Raw genomic sequence first — 15,952 nt, 5'->3', positions numbered from 1 at the left:
GCGGCCAGGGTGTAGCGTTGGCTAGCGTGTGATTGATATAATGTGGGGGTGTAACTTTCTGGGAGTCAGCCAGGGAGGACTCAGGAATCAGTTAAATGAGAATTCACAGGTAATCTACCAGGTATCTAAAAGGTACCTTAGGTACCCAGTAAAGTTTACACTCTCACACAGTGCATTCACATGTAGGTACCTACACTTTGTCAAGCAGCTGTTCATCATTCATCATGAACCCCTGTAAATGGATGGATGCAATATGATATGATAACGATTGAGTATTGAGTGAGGAATTCCCAGTACCGATTGTGGGTTCTTGGGCGTAAACGCAAGGCGTTTATTAGAATTAGAACATGCAAAAACCCTTATTGTAATGTAAGTACAGCTTGAGTGTTTGCCACCGAGACGCTAAGAGAGAAGAAGGTTACTAGTTACAATTGATAGCAAATAGCTTCTTATCACCCGCTATAGTATAGCTCCTAGTACTGAGCATTCCCAATACACGCACTTGAAAAACATAGACAACAGCGCGCTATGGCCTACGGCGCGGCGTAGTGCTGTTTCACCTTGATCTAAGTTAAGGTTCTTATTGTTGACTGTATGTCACTGCTGGGGCACGGGTCTCCTTCCAATGAAGGAAGGGTCTTAGGCCTAGTCCACCACGCCGGCCAAGTGCGGGTTGGTGGACCCGAACACAAGCAAGCTTGTGCTGAGAGAGTTGTCGAGTAAGTGGGCAACCCGACTGTCAGATGCTTTCAAGCTGCCCGAAGGCCTCTGACTAGGCTTAACAACTGCTGCCGAAGCAGCAACCGGGACCCACGGCTTAACGTGCCGTCCGAAGCACGGAAGCGTCCAGAAAAGAAACACTTGAAATCGGTCACCAATCGGACCGTGCCAGTTGTTGCTTAACCTCAGTGATCAGTTACGATCACTGAGACCCGCTCGACTACGGACGCTTCAGACCGCTCGAATACGGACGCATCGGACTGTATGGTATGATGTATCTAGTCAGATGTGCGGAAAACGGTCTCAATAATCATGATTGGTTGAGGATTGAATAAACAGCTAATAGGTTCATCATCATCATCAGCTCGTAATCAGCTGGCCATACAACTCACCCAAGGAGCGACACAACACTCTGTCACAGGCCATTCTCATACAGCCAAAAGGAACTTTAAGCTACTGTCGGCATTAAATCTATATGTCTCTTCCTATCCGTATACTGATAAAGCAAGGCAGTAGTACATTTAAGCTTTCTGCAACTCAGCGTAAGACCGTCGATCCATTGTTAAGTATTATAAGGGTCAAAATGAAATTAAAAATCCTAAAGGATTAATTTCAAACCCCTACCACGTTATCATCCAATTTACCGAAATTACCTTTTCCTTTGTGAAATTGCCCAAAACTAATGGGCCGGAAATTTCTTTAGGCACACTTGAAATTAAAACCGACGCTAATATTCTTTCTTAAAGTAAAAGGTCAGCGAAGGATTTAATTTCAAAGTGATTATGAAACAACCTCAGTTAAAGTAGCTCTCATAACTTTTGAACGGCAGAAAAGTAGCTGTATAAAAGAAATATCATAGAATAAAATAAAATGACCAATCATTTTGAAACGTCGTTCAACTTATTTCTATACTTTTTGCGGGTTCCTCAAAAGTCTTCACGGGAGGCAACATGTGAAAACTTTGGCTGAATTTGTTTTCCCAATTGTTGAACTTGTCACGTGTCTACTGACTAAAAACTTAAGCGCTCTCTCTTGAGGTCTTCTGGTAACCTGGTAACATCGCTGCGTCACCAGAAGGCAAATTGTTCGTCGGCGTCGTCGACAGAGTAAGTATAACGCCGCGTACCAGTTTAGTATAGATATACTTATGCCGAGTGTCTGCTCACTCTCCTAGTAAATGGCGAACAGTTTCCCTACTCGGAACGCAGCCTATGGAGACCCAAGTCTGATCTGTACGTACTTACCTATTTAAATAAAGTGTCAAGACCGAAAAGCCATGGTGAGCTTTCGCTCCATTGAGGGTACACCCGAGTCCGCGTTGTACTATGTTTCGCCCTACCTATATAAACACAGAATATTATTATGTAGAGTATTCTTATCGTGTAGGTGGCCTGGAGGGGCCTTGCTAATGGTAACACGTTGGCATTTTCAGTATATCTATTCCCATCCCAATAATAAGAACTCTGAAAGGCTTTGCTCATAATTATGTAGCTCCATCTAATAATGATGTGAGCATAAATCAATGCCTCCAATAACCAGTAAACCTCAACATCTAATGGAGGTGTCATTGTTTGAGCTAACTGAATTAACTGGTGACCCGCCCCGGCCCAAGGAGGCCGCCGCCCGCCCAGTCTCAGTCTGGCATCCGACCTCGCCGAGGGCGCACGTGCTTTGCCATTCAATAACAACTTTTTGTGTTTCACAAGAAAAAGAAACAAAAATAAAATCAATCTGAGCTCTTAAAAACGGCCAGTATTTCATTCACGGCGAAATATATTTCAGTTCAGAAATTTGTTCGAGCTTGCATTGTTACTGGCCACTGCGGACTTTCGGGAAAAGGACATTCGAATTTCAAATACTTGGCTGAAAATTTTAAACACGCAGGACAATTTTGTTGATGAAGAATTTAATTTCAACCATTTGCTAACTGTACATTTTAGTGATCTTAAATTATTTGTTTACTTAATTAAAAAGGAAGACTTTTAATTAAAATTCGGAAGTGTGTAAGCTTGAAGTGAACTAAATTAGTAGGTTGACGGCAGTGCAACAAGTGACCGCAAACACGAAGCTCGACATGATTCTATACGATGTGAGTATACTTCGATCACTAGGCTGAAACTTCATAGTTTATTAAGTGCTGGTTAATGTACTTATCGATACATTATAAGTACCTATGTAGGAGGCGTTTTTAAAATAAGATATTTAGACAGAGCATTATTGATAATTACGACCTACATTTCCCTTTTAATTTAACCACGTCTTGCACTTATATAGGGCTATTGACTCATGAGGAGTGTTATAAGTTTAATCATATCTGTTATTGTCTGTTGTTATTATTATGAACTGTTTGCCTATCTCCCGAACAGCCAAACCGATTTTAGTTACGTTTTTTTAGAGTCATAGATTAATGTAATGTTAGTGAAGACGTTTTATGAAAATCTGTTCAGCCGTTTCAGGATCATCAGCTCTTTTAAAGTGAAAAATGGGATCTGACAAACTTCCATCGTAAAGACTTTAATTATTTAGAAAGCATAAATGAAAAGTTAACTAGGCTTTTTGTGAGACTTATTTATTTCTCAATTCTCATAAGTATACTTTCTGACCGTTCTGTTTTATGTCATTTAATAAAATAATAAGCTCAGACACAACTCAATAAATATCTATTTTTATATTCATGAGAATTTTATAAGGTTTAGATAGCGTTAGGGAATATTGTTACCCAAAAAGGAATAGTTATATTGAAGGTACTTTATATGTATTACATTATAGGTAAGCCGCTTACACCTAACGATCCAAGGGAATCATATACTTACGAGTACCGCAAATATTAGTATTCTTGTATTATTTATAAATAAATACGTTATGGTATTGATAAGCACTTATTATCATTTACATTTTACGGAGCATATAGCATTATGTGCAGAATGTGTAGTAAAGATGATTTTTTTATTTGAATTTGAACCTTTTACCGATATATGTATTATAAATAGAAATCATAGGGTCTGCACTGCATTGGTGGTGGAAACGGAACGGGTTAGCGAAGCTACGCCAATAGCGTGACAAAAAACTATACCTCCAATGAATGTCACAAATTTAACGAGATAATATACTTAATTATTTAATTATACTAAAGTTACATTAAAGCATAAACTATTTATAAAACATACTGCAGTTAAATAATACAGGAACCGATCCATTATACAATTCAGAAAGTACTTACAATGGATTTATGAATCGGCCATTATTCCATACAGTAAATATAGTATAAAAAAAATAAACTACATCCATGTCTGACTACTGCGAATATAAAGGGTGTTCTAGAATTGAATTCTTGTTTTTGTCAGGCAAATGCTACTGACATTCTTAAATCGGGTGTAAAAAAAGGATTTTTTTCACTGTCGTTCACCTAGGAATTCTTGATTCATTGCATATCGTAAAAACAAATTTGAAATACCTTTGTATTATGCAAAGGTTACTTTTAACACTGGACTGTATTCATGAATCAGTACTTATTATTATTCAATAATGTTTCCTAGTGGTCGTAGATCCGTGAAAACCCTAGTGTCGTGACCTTCATGTAATGAAATCTGAATTTCAGATTTGTATACGAACCGCAATGCTGACACTGCAGCTTTACTGCAAAACAACTGTTTGTGATAGAAACTGATATTAATTTATGAAACTGTTTGAATACAATATATAATTATGTAGTTAGTTATGTACATTTTATACCCCTGTATTAAAGTTATAACCTATAGGTAGCCGGCAGGTACTCTATTTGCAAAAAAATACATTTTAATAATGTTCGCATCTTTTATTTATCTTTCCTTTATCGTCAAATAACTTAGCTGCTCCCTTACCACCACATCGGTTTGCAATTCAAAGCAGTTGAACCTGCCCTGCATTGCATTGTTTATTACAAGTACATAATACATTCCTAGCAGCATAAAAAAATGTTCTTTCTAGCGACCTTGCTGATAATTATGTATGTGTTAATTCAGCATGTCCGCTTACTACATACCAAAGCGCATACAAATTGGATCAGACGTTTTTCTGAAAATGTAACAAACATCCATCGATACATGCAAACTTTCGCGTTTATACAATGGATAGGTACAGTCGGCTGCATAAGTAGCAATACACTTTTGTACCTTGTCAATTTAACAAACCTTGAAACATTGGTTCGTCAGTTTGACAAGGTACAGAAGTGTATAGCTACTTATACAGCTGACCGTACCACTGCAATATACCTACGTCCACTCACTTACATTACACTCACAATAATCAATTAGTATGTGAAGCAGTTTGTGGTGCAGCGGCTGATGTTGAGAATGGCCGAAGCACCCTTCGATTTCATCTTGAACTTCGTCTGATACGATGGCTATCGCAGCCTCGTGTCCAGCTATCTGCTGATTCTTATATTGGCACCTATTCTCAAATAGGAATATACTATCACTTCTTAGGCATTACTTATATATCGTATGTTAAGGACCATGTATAGGTATACATAATGTTAAGATCAATGTAAAACTTACATAGTTGCAATAAATATATTAGGTCCTTACATATGAAATTGGCGTTTTCTATAGGAGGAACATAAAGTCGTTTTTTTTTTAAATGAAATATATTAAATTAATCAAAGTATGTACCATTGCTATGTATGCACTTTTGCCATCTCATAGGTAGTTCATTGATCCCCTTACTAAAAAAACCATTCGGGCGGGAATCAATAAAATCTTTGAAGGCGGTTTGGACTGCCCCATCGGAGTTGAATTTTTTTCCTTGCAAGTAGTTATCCAAATTGCGAAAAAAATGGTAATCTGTTGGAGCAAGGTCCGGAGAGTACGGTGGATGTCTAAGACATTCTAATTGAAGCTCCTCTAATTTGGTAGCCGTCTGTTGTGCAGTGTGTGGTCTAGCGTTGTCCTGAAGCAGCAGTGGCCTAGAGCGATTGACCAGCCTCGGTTGTTTAGCAGCTAGCTTTTCCATCATGGTTTGCAGTTGCTGACAATAGATATCTGCCGTAATCGTCTGGCTAGATTTAAGAAAGCTGTAGTGAACGACACCGGCACTAGTCCACCAAACACTTACAAGCAACTTTTTTTTAGTAAATTTTCGCTTAGGGCAGGATTTGGCTGGTTCGCCAGGGTTCAGCCATTGCGATGAGCGCTTCCGATTATCGTAGAGGATCCACTTTTCATCACAGGTAATGATTCGATTTAAAATTCCTTCATTATTGTGCCGGTTGAGTAACGTAACGCAGCAGTCGACGCGCGTTTGTCGGTTTGCTTCACTCAATTCATGAGGTACCCACCTTTCAAGCTTTTTCACCTTCCCAATTTGCTTCAAGTGGATTAGAATAGTTTTATCACTAACACCGGACCCTGCAGCTAACTCGGACGTGGTTTGCGATGGATCCGCTTCCACAATAGCCTTCAATTCTTCATCTTCATTATCAACTTTGGTCTCCGGCCGTCCACGAGGCTTGTTCTGCAGGTCGAAATTTCCAGAACGAAAACGTTGGAATCAAAAACGCACTGTGTTTTCTTTTGCGACACCGTCACCATACACATCATTAAGCCTTCGAGCCGTTTCTGCAGCACTGGTGCCACGGTGGAACTCATACTCGTAAATAACGCGATATTTCAAGTTTTCCATTTTGTTAACAGAGTGACACAAAGAAAAAAACAAAAGAAGAAAAAACAAATGAATTACGGGGTTTGAAACACAAATGCATGAGTAAATAGCTGTATGAATTTGAATTTGGAATTCCTTACCATAAAGGTAATATTTGAGATCAAAGTGGACAGTACGACAAAACGCCAATTTCATATATTACTATGTATTAGGTACTATTTCTATCGCACGTTTGTCCGACATAGGGTTGCTAAGGCTGATCTCACTCTGCCACACATCGAGTGCATGTTGCGTGAATGCGTGTCCGAACGTTGCTTGTAAGCATCTCCGTTATATGCACAGTCCAACCAACAGAGAAGACCTATCTACTTGCACTCGTGCCTTCATACAATACACGCAACAAGCAGCGTGATGCGGGGCAGTGTAAGAATTCATTGGTTTTTTTATGTAGCGGAAAAAAAACAATCATCTAAGTATTTAGGTATCACTGTATTATATTTTATGGTTTATATTTGTATTTGAAAATCGGTTCATCCAAGACAAGCCTATACAGGATGGCATTATGAAATTTCACCCTGTATAACATATCCGTGAAACCAATACATAAATAATAACAACTAAGTAAGTGCCTACACAAAACAGGTGATACATTTGTGTTTCAATATTAATTACCTCCTATAAATATGACATCGAATGCCATTCCGCTCTCAAATGATTCATCACATTCACAGCTGTAACTCTACCTTCACACACCTATACTACCCTATGCGAAGGACGTACCACCCACGAGCCAATATAAACCCTACCTCCCAACACATACAACCTAAAATCCTTCAGTCCACCCTGAAGGACGATGGCATAGATGTGAATATGCGCTGAAAGTGCTGGGAATAGGGTATGAATTTGGTCGTGAAGTTGTGATGAGAGTGTGAGGTCAGTGCGGGGTTGTTCGCGCAGACTCCGGGCTGCAGAGTGGGCGTAGGGATGTGCTGAAAGAGCTGAAACAAACTGCTTCTTACTGAAACTGCTATTTTCATCAGTATGATACAACCAATATTTTTAAAATGTGTTTCTGTCTAACCACGGAAGTTAAGTAAAAAGTTTAATAATAGCAGCAATTATTATAATAACATGCATAGGGGAAAATAAATAACCTCAAAAGCCACCAAATAATATTAAGCACATGATCCTTGTTCCAATGTTAAACTGCACAAACTTTTATTAAATGAAATATTGCATGATAACATTATATCGAATGGAAATATTATTTTAAACTTTATTTATAATGCACAGCATGTGCATTTATGAAGTTTTTTATAGATAAACACTGAAAAAATACTGTATTTAAAAAATATATACATAAGTAAGAAGAACTGATTGTGAAAACAGTTTCATCCTGAAAGGCTTCTCAATCCAAGATGGCGGCCATCCCTACAGTTCCAACGCGAGCCGCGGTGCGTCAGCACGCGTCGAACACCTCCCCATGTATTATTTATATAAACGCTAATATCTAAATCGGGATTGAATAAAACATGGTGTTTGTTTAATTTGAGCCACTATGGGTGTCGACAGCGTTCCTACTGTGACTAGAAATGTAAGTATTTTAAGTATAATGTTTGTGTATAGTGATCGTGGGAGGAAAATATTTGTATCTCTAAAGGTTTTTTCACTCGGACTTCCTTTCAGTTTGTCCAGTCTTTCGTAAAAGCCTTTTGGGGCTAGATTAGAGTGGAATATTTCTTGGAATTTCTCGTTTTTGGTATGTTTTTTTATTGATTTTAATTTAGGACAGAATGTTGATAATGTTTTCTAAATATTCTTCTTATCGTGTTATCGTGACGAACTTTTGTGTGTTCCCATTATTCCTGATTCATTTACTTACCCAATTTAAACGAAATTTCGTGACTCGTGAGTGAAATTCAGAATCTGTGGCTTTAATCAGTTAACGCAGTTATCCAGCATCCTGCCCAAGCAACCGCCCGCCCCAGAACAATTTGTTCCACACAAATACCGTTTTAACATGCCTACCTACCTTACCTGTACCTACTTTTTTAACATGTTTCCAAAACCGTTTTGTATTTTAAATACCATAAATTATGTACATTTTCAAAGTTTCCGGTTTTTGAAGTAAGTAGGTCAGTTGCTTTATATTTTACGTAAACTTTAAAGCTTCATACTTGTAAATATCTAAGCAAGCACTTAAGAGCTGGGTTTAGCTAATCTTATCAAATTTGCGGCACGCTATTGGGTCAAATTATTTAAGGGGCATAACATAATATAAATCCAAGGCAATTAATTGCTAATTATTTTCAGGGAAGTAATTATGATGTCAATTCAGCAGTACATTAAAGTATTATAGGTAAATAACACCTAAGTGCTTAATTTTAACCTAGGTGATTGGGCAGATTTTAATGGATACTGGATACCACTAACTATTTTCATTGTTTTACATTGTACATGAATTACATATGTACAGCACTTGGAACATATATACCAGCGGGGATTTGAACCCGCATCCCTCTTGTGAGAAGCGGTTGCGGTAACTAAGCTACCAGCTCTGTAAGCTTATTTAGTTATAAAATGTAACGGTGGAGGCTGCGGCGGTGTTCGCCCGCTATTATCATAAATTATAGATTCTAAAAGGCACCTGCGTCCAGTACAGACACTATAACTAACTGATTTATTATATTTAGCTTCTAGAAAACTTATTTCATATTCCAGAAAATATAATTATGGGACCGCAACCTTTTGGATTTACTTAAGTAGTTGTTAAATTGTTAACACATTACATATAAAAATCTTCTCATTCATTATCAGTATTATATACTCACAAAGTTAACAACCACACAAGCAAGCCCTAATTACGGTATTAAGTTCCGCATATCCCTGGTAGCCAATATAGTGCAGAGTTCCGGGTTTGAATCCCGCCCGCCACATACAATTAGCGCCGGAGAGTTGACCGCTTTTGATGTGTATCATGGCTGCATTCATTACTCGTGCCTTCATTAAGCATCTATACATGACAAGCTAGTTATATGCAGATACTTACCACATGTGAATACAAACACGTGCAAAACCAAATTACCTATATTCGAAAGGGCTGCCAACTCAGTTACTAGAGAAGAATGCTAATCATACCTACAAACAAATAATCTAAAGTTAAATCCAAGATTTAAAGTTTTGGTGACCACATAGACAGAAAATTTAGAAAAAGCTAAATTATTTTCTCATACGGGCTACGCCACGGTGCTACGGAGTTTCGTAGCACGTTGTAGGCGAGGGCTACGGTGCTACGAAATTTCGTAGTAGCACCGAAAGTAATAAAAATATATACCTATATATTATTATTTCATTTGTATAAAATATGTTATACATATAACAGACTTAATTATATTTAATAAAAGCTTTATATACAGAAGCAACCCATAAATTATGTATATGATATATGAATCCGACTATCTTCGTAATAAAAGTAATAAGTAAATACTTAAGCCTCCTTTCCTTCGTTCTTCTCTCAAGGTAAATGGCCCTTTCAAATCCGGGATGACCTAGTAAAAAAAATGTCATTGAATAAAACTTGATTTTAAGGTAATTGAAGATTAATTTTAAGTAGGTACTTACCCCGTTTCTTTTTAAAGCACGTGGTGCCACGTGGATTCAATTCAAATAATAATAGAACAAAACTTTTGCAATAAGTACAACTTAGTACAATGTAAAAGAAACCCGCTAGAAATGTTTCAAACAAAACTTTTAATAATGTTGCTTTCAAAAATATCAAATACCTACCAACTGTTCGTTTCATTTCCGAAGCCTGAAAAGAACTTTTAGCAGTTTTGACAGTTTTAGAAACTCTTATTACCTTATTACCGATGTAGCAGGTTAAGTAAATAAATTCGACCATTTAGCAAAAGTGTAGCAGTGTTCTATGAAAGTAGGCTGGTTCACATGATATTGTAAAACAGGCTTTGTCCACTCCCGGGATAAAAATCTGATTATGTAGTTAGAGTTACCTACATGTAAACCACGTATATAACAAGTAATAAAGCACTGAATTGGCTGAACACAGCTTGAGTAAACTTCATGGTCGGCCGAGCTCGACGCCACGTGGCCGTGCCCGTGACGGGACAGTTTAGGGGGTCACTACGTTTGAAAAACGACTCTTTCTCGTTGTATTAAACGTGCCGAGTGCATGACAGCTCTTATTCGTTTGTCGGTATAGAGTAACTTTTAACTTGGTTTGGGCATGTTATGAGAAGAGAAGATGATTATGTGACAAAGAAAGTGTTGGAAATGAGACCCGAAGGAAGGCGCAAGAGAGGAAGACCAAGAAAGACGTGGCTTGATTGCGTGAAAGAAAATATGAGAGAGTGTGGAGTGAATGAGGATATGACAGAGGATAGGGTAAAATGACGTGACATGACCAACAAAGCCGACCCTAAATAAGGATAAGGCAAGGAAGAAGAAGAAGAAGGTATAGAGTAACTTTTAAGGGGATTACTCTATACTGACGAAAAACGAACGAACATTTTTCATCATATAGAGTGCCCCCCCTGGTATGGACTCGTCAGCAACGGGACCGTGACGACATTAACCGAACATCACTTCAAGGTTCCAGGTTAATCCCTGAGGTTAATCCGAATGTGCCAATTAAAAACATATTTGTGTCTATGGCATAGGAGTCCTTGGATTTATGAATAATTTATAAGTTATATCAATATATTATATATTAATTTGCTCTATTAACTATTGCCTTCTCGTATTGGTATACATACGTAGATAGACCACAAGAGTTCAGAAGTCATAGCTGCTTCTAGGAAACCTTGAGGCTGACTGATATACCCGGAATAGAAGAGAAACATTGAATTCCCGGAACAGCACATCTTGCTAAGAAAATAAAATAATGTTTGTGCTATGTCATCGTAAGAGTTAATCAAGAATCTGTATTTTATATTTTCTCCTGGATATGTAGTGCTACGACAATACGATTTTGAGTTTTAAATTTTAATCCTTAAAATATGTGTTAGAAATCAGCAATGTTCCGTTTCGGAGCTATATAACACACATAAATGGCCGAATTCATGCAACCAGGCACCGGCAGAGGTGAAAGGAATAAATAATACACATTCCCGGAAAGTTCACGGAAGCTCAATAATCCGGAAACACGTGTATGTAGAGTCGGCAAAGGAGTGCAACAGTTTTATAACTTTCAACTGGGTCTAATTTTACGAAAATGAGTGCAATCTTTTTAACAAGCCTTGAAATATGGGAAGACTTTGGAAAAAATGTGGTTCTTTCAGCATGCCTGGATTGCCACGTGACTCTTCATTTTGAGTTTTTTTTTATACCAGAGTGTACAAAAATTGTATGGTTAACCAATTTTTTTACACATACTGAAAGGTCGAAGTAATACACTGATATATCTCTTTTTATTTGAATTATCGATGTACCACACACTCACGTTCGCTTTGAGAATGTGGAAATGAAATGAGTTGGCAGGAAATTCAAATTCAAATTCAAATATATTTATTTGTGAACACAGCTAGACATTATACATACATTCATAGAACATGATATAATATAACAGATGTTTTAGACAGGAATGCATCAGTATACTATAAGCCCTTATATACAATATTGTGTTTGATTTCAAAGACAATGTGTATTAAAGATAGATAGAAGCCATTAGACATTAAGACAGCGGATCAAACGTATCTTGAGTGGGCAGCCGAGGACCGGAGGCTACATCCGGGCTCGAGTGATGTTTGTCATGATAATACCACGTTTAAGAACTCTTTTATTTTTATGTTTGCTAGAACTTATTAAAGCGATAACTAATCAGAACGGAGGACAATAAAAGAAATACCTCTTGCATCGTTTTTACTTCGATCGAGGCTGCTGACCTGAAATAATCAAGGCTTATGGATAGTAACATTAATCGAAGAAGAAGCAATAATTTCCTCCGTCTTCGTTTCCCGGGATAAAACAGGTTAATTTATCCCCGAGTTTGCATATAAAACTATTTCTTCTCTATATTTTTATATTGTATATTGTACATATATGATAAGTATCTAAGATCTCACTTTTAAAGGCCATAATACATTAACAATGGATCCCTGAACTTCGACTGACCGGCGTCATTCACCCACATCCCACATCTGAGGCTGCTCGTGACCTTTTAAATGTCACAGGTTACAAACAAATACACCTCGACAGACGGACAGTCACGTTGTAGGGATTAGTGCCTCTGGATGTGCGGGGGAGGGGTGGAAGGGTCAGGGGGTTACTCTATACTGACGAAAAACGAACGAACGAGAGCTGTTGTGCAATCGGCACGTTTAATACAACAAGATAGAGTCGTGGCCCGCGCAGCAGCGCTCCGAAACTTCCGTTTTCCATCATAGAGAGTGACCCCCTGATACTCTGGTGACAATGACAGCGGATTATTATAGAGTGGAGCAGATTACGAGTGCTGCTCTTCAGCTGTGTAGGTGTTGGGGACTTACTGGTTGTTGCTACGTGGCGGAAACACGGGTGTTCAGTTTTGTGTGTGTTATATTTGTCTGTATGTGGTAGAATCTTAGAAAATTGTTTTCGCTCTTATGCTACATATCTCGAGCGCTACATTACTTAATTTATGTCAAAAGAGCGGAAATCGCCCTCTACGATTTCGCTAAGAGAATTTTATTCCTAATAAAAACATTGTAAAATGAAAAATTTCTAGCCTAAAATAGAATAGCCGAAAAAAATATTTACCTACTTTAGTTTTTATAACTGAAACTCCGAAGCTGAACGTAGCTTCATCACGCACCGACTTCAAGTAATGGAACTGTCAAACTGTTACGGTTGCCAGTTATTGCTCAATCACTACCAGATAAATTATATTGTAAGTAGTTTTTGCCTGGCTCACTCGAAGCGCTCCGAATAAGTTGCGTAGTTTCTACTTTATATTTCGTAGCGAAGTACAAAATTTGAGTAAAATAAAAAAAATACATATTACTCATTATTATATTGGTATCTTAGTATCTTGTAGATCGTGGAATTTTATTAGTAAATTTTCCATCGGAAAATATAAGTTCTTCTTATCTTTCTCAGCGTGTCGGAAACAAAATTTTTTTATTCTGCAGCTTTAAGTATAACCAGAACATGAATTATGATCGCGAGGTACATTCGAAGTTCATTAATTGTAACAGTTACATTTCGTTATTGATACAATAAATCTGCACAAACCGACCTAAATTTTCTTTCCGCACGGGACATTTGAAACCTCCCAACAAGTTTGCCGCAGTCGGGTAATAAACAAAGGCGGTTGCCTAATTCCGTGCGGGATCATACCGGGAATGTCAATAATTGCTCTAATAGTAATGTTTGTTCAACTGCAAACGGAAGGAATTATCGTGTCGGGTGACACGCGACAAATGCACGCGATAAATGGGAAATGGGTTACGACGGAGGTCCACTGCTGCCGATACCGGGATACTTAATAGATAAGAAGAAACCAATTTTTAATCATATTTGTCACACCCATAGCTGGGTGAATTTCCCGCGGCCAAAAATTGCGTGGCATCAATGAAATCGGTACTAAAGAACCAAGTTATAATTTTCTAATATTTTTTTCCGGTTAAGTGAAATAGTTATCTATGTGTAGCACTAAATATTTTATTAATAGGATTAATGGATATTTTAAAAAAAAATATTAAACCCCCAAATCTTTCATTGCCGTGTCTGTCCCCACGTTACAACGTTTTGTATTATTCTTCATTGATGAAAAAATATTGAGTATTGATAGTTAAACTTAGTTTCATTTGATACATTAATAGTTAAAGTATAGTCACGGAATACATTTATTGAAATATATATAAAGAATATAACGAACGGTAAGTGAAAATTCATGTGTCCCAAAACTTCTGTTCATTGCCGTGTCCTAAACGTGATCAAGGCTATTGTTTTACCTATGAACTTGGGTGCCCCCTTCAGTGCGCTAATCGTTTCTTACAAGTGTCGCCTAACTGCTCGACGTGGAAGGAGGTACATCGGTGCCCGCGTTTTTGCGCTATAGTGAAAATCAGTAAAAATTTTGGGCACTGGACATTTTTTCTTTCATTGCCGTGGATAGATATAACTTCTATAAAATTAAGTTTGTCTTCTAGAGTAAGCATTCAAAAGAAAGCTTTTTGAAAATATTTACCTTATAAAGCGTTTATTTCTTCGAATAGTTAATACTTTTTTAGTTATTTATATTTAATGCCTTGATTTTCATCGCCATTCTTTCATTTCCGTGGCTTCCGTGGCCAATATTTGCTATGGCAATGAAAAAAAAGCCACGGCAATGAAAAAAATTTCATTGCCATGTCTTGTAAAATAATTTGTATTCATTGCCGTGGTTATGTTATTCATTTCCGTGGCCAGGTTATTCATTTCCGTGACTTATGTTTTCATCGCCGTGGTATGTATGATTAGGCAAAGTAACATATCTTTTACCTGTAATACAGGTGATAGCGATCACTGACATTACCTACAGAACTAGTCAAATTACCTCTTTTTGCAGTGCGTTAAAACGGGTGCGTATCGCGATGTATAAAAACGAAATATATAATATTACATTAATAATAACAATAACAACATAATTATAATGAACGTTATGTATAAATAAGACCGAAGGTAGCTCAGTCGGGTAAGCGCCCGCTTCCCACTCCAATAATGCGGGTGTGAATTCTGGCGCTGACATGTACCAATGTGTTCCTTTGAATTTAAATACAATGTATACCATCGCTCTTATGGTGAAGGAAAACATCGTGAAGAACCCTGCATATCTACCTATAGATTTAGCACATCTAGGTAATATGTGAACCCACCAACTCGCTGTGGACCAGCGTGGTGGGAAATGGTCCAAGCTTAGAAAGGCAGCAGCTTAGACCTTGGGGATATGCACATTGCACAAAGGTCCCATTCGAGAGAGCCAGGTGCAGGTACTTACACCTCCCACAGATAGTAGAATAGAATATAATAGAACATACATCTCTGCAGGAACTCATCTGGATGCTAAGTGGCCTTAATGCTGCTTGAGTGTAGACCTCCGTATGAACTTGGGCAAGACTAAAGTCATGTAGAATGTTCACATAAAACCGGAGCCGGTGATCGTTCGTGAGACAACTATCGAAGTTGTGCAATAATATGACTACCTGAGGCAGACTATTCGGCTAGGCATAAGCAACTTCGACAAGGAGGCTGAAAGGCGCATCCAACAGTCTTCAACCATTGCACCCTGCCAGTTATGACATATGGTGCAGAGGGTTCTACCTTTTTTGGCCTAAGATTTACTGCCTAATCTCGTATTGCATAGTAACGTTTGGTCAAAGTCTCGTTTCGCCGAAAATTGTATGGCATAAATCTCGTTTAGTAAAAAGTTATTTCGCATAATCTTATTTAGCCTAATAACGGTATGGTCAAATCTCAAATAGGCTAACAATACTATGGAATAGCTTATAAAAACTACTAATATTCATTTGGCTTTAACTTTGACGACGCGTCTCCCTATATAGCGCAAACTGGTGCCTTGCATTAGGTATAGCTGAACACAAAAGAGTAGAGATTAATG

Source organism: Plutella xylostella, chromosome 4 (genome assembly GCF_932276165.1).
Source record: "Plutella xylostella chromosome 4, ilPluXylo3.1, whole genome shotgun sequence".
NCBI classification, from domain to species: Eukaryota; Metazoa; Arthropoda; class Insecta; order Lepidoptera; family Plutellidae; genus Plutella; species Plutella xylostella.
This window is presented reverse-complemented; position numbering follows the sequence as displayed.